The sequence below is a fragment of the Octodon degus genome, unplaced genomic scaffold (assembly GCF_000260255.1).
Source record: "Octodon degus isolate 3935 unplaced genomic scaffold, OctDeg1.0 scaffold00289, whole genome shotgun sequence".
NCBI lineage: Eukaryota > Metazoa > Chordata > Mammalia > Rodentia > Octodontidae > Octodon > Octodon degus.
This window is the reverse complement of record NW_004524865.1, coordinates 1,207,350-1,209,731: the sequence shown is the minus strand read 5'-3', so window position 1 is coordinate 1,209,731 and position 2,382 is coordinate 1,207,350. Positions and strand designations below refer to the sequence as shown.

General features: G+C 35.7%; 1 protein-coding gene and 1 pseudogene across 1 annotated transcript in view; both read left to right on the top strand.

Moving 5' to 3' along the window:
• The window catches only part of Dok6 (docking protein 6), a 472,679-nt gene that overhangs the window by 176,288 nt on the left and 294,009 nt on the right, over positions 1-2,382 (top strand). The gene's annotated exons all lie outside the window — the stretch shown is intronic.
• Positions 2,024-2,382, top strand: part of LOC105741100 — a 2,528-nt pseudogene continuing 2,169 nt past the window's right edge.

Sequence of the window (2,382 nt, the reverse complement as noted above, 5' to 3'; positions counted from 1 at the left end):
TGAGGTTAAGTTTAACAGCCTAAGTTGTATGATAATAACAATAAGCTTCTCTTCTGGAGGGTTAACAACCTGAGTTTCCAGACCAAAAATAGAGATAAAGCAGGGTCACAAGGAAAGCCAACATTTTGGCCCTAGCCTTCCAAGGTCAATTAAGACTCAGGACATATAAGAATTTATACTGTAACTTCATGTAACTTGGTAGTGTCCCTAATTTTCTGATCAAGGAGATTATGGTTCAAAGAGGAAACCTAACGATGATGTAGAGTGTGCCTAAGCAGAGTCACATGAAGAGAAAACATTCTCTCAGGCTTTCACAGACAGCACATTGGCCAAGCAATGGCCGTGACTCATCCACATGGCTGACAGTGACAAAGGGTCTACAATCTGAGTTACAGGATCTCAGGATAAATCCTGAGGGGATTTCACTCACCTTATCAGATCCAAAAGCTACAACTCTTGTTGCATAGGTCTTCCTTTATCTTGGTCTAAACCACCCAGCAGAAAAGTATAAAAACTAAGTATAAGAAGTAAAGCCATGTGTTATGTTGAGCTGTAGGGGACTCAGGTCAACAATTTCTGACATTGCCAGTGAAGCAGAAGACCCATTACTATTATGGACTACTGGACTCTTTTAGAATATTTTGCTGAGTTAACACACCTATAATATTCAAATGATGGAACTAAACAAAAAAGGGTATACAGATGTATGTCCATTTTGTATCTGTGTATTCAAAATGGTTGGGATAGATATATAGTTACATTCTCTTCATGAATAAAGGGATGTGTTGTAATAGTGTTCGTGAATATGATATCATGTCTGCATCTTGTACAGGAAATAACCACTAGGAAGAATGTATGCAATGTGTTAATTATTGAAACTGTCATACCAATTTGATTTGAAACTGTCTTATTGCTGTTTGTCTCTCAATAGAATTATGGAAAAATAACCAACAAAAATACTATAGGTGTTTGAATTCACAACAATCCAACACTGTCTAGAAGTCTATAATATTAGTGGGTTATCCTCAGAACTTATTGACTTGATGTTTTAACAGCTCATCATATTAATATGGCTTTACTTTACATTCCTCAGTTTTATACTTTTCTGCTGGATGGTTAAGACCAAGATAAAGCAAAGCCTATACAACAAGAAATGTAACTTTTGTATCTGATAAGGTCAGTCAGGTACCCTCAGGATTTATCCTGTAGCCCTGTAACAACATGTAAGTCAGTTGGGCTCCAAATTTTCTGATCAAGAAGATTATGAAGCCACAGAGCAATGTGATCGATGATGTATAGTGTGCCTGGGGAGAATCACCTGGAGAGAAAAAAAATTGTCTCAGGCTTTCACAGAGAGCAAATTGGTCAAACAATGGCTGTGACTCATCCTCATGGCTGACACTGACCAAAGATCTACAAAATGCAGTACAGGTCTCAGTGTAATTTAAGCTTCACTAGTGGCCAACACGTTGAACAATATTTCTCATATTTATTGGCCACCAGAGTTTTTTTTTTAAAGTCTATTCATTTCACTTGCCCATTCTTTGACCAGAAATATTTTAGAGCTCTTTATATATTCTTGAATGAAGTCCTCTGTCTAAAGAATGGCTACAATTTTTTTTCACTTTTTGTAGGTGGACTCTTTGTTTTATTTGTTTGTTTGCTTGCTTTTGTTGTACAGAAGCTTTTTAATTTGACTTTTTGATTCTTTTTAATTTAACTTTTTGATTCTTGGCACTATTACTTGTGCAACCAGGAATGAGTTTAGACAGTTCTTGCCCATACCTATGACTTCAACATTTTCACCTGTTTTATCTTTTTGCAGATTTTTTTTTTAACATTTGGAACTTTGATCCATTTTGATGTTATAAAATTTGCTGATACCATATTTGCAAGATCTTCATAAATACGAACCAGTGTCTTTGCAGCAACCAGATCAACATTATATAAAATTATGATTGAGAAAAGACTCATTCAAAGTTGGAAATCAATTTGCGGATTTCAGTATAACCCAGTAGGGACCATGATGTGGTGTAAGATCCGTCAGTGTAATAGCCTTCTGGAAGACCTTTGTCCAGGGTAGAGATAGAATGATGAGAAGCACAGCCACATTTTTCTGGAAAATGCTCTTAAATTATTCCTCCTGTTTTACTCGTATGCCTATGTGAGGTCCTGCTTTTTCATATACTTCGTCAAAACAGCTGTCTGAACTCAGAAGCACGTAAGAGTAGCAAGCTGTTTTCTATTCAGCCAAACATTTAAGAGTTTTGCAAAAATTTAAAATGTTCACACTATTTGGCTAATTAGTTTTAAAACACTATTTCTGTTAGCATAGTGTTAATAATTTATAGGATTAATACCTCTATTAGCATTGAACTGACT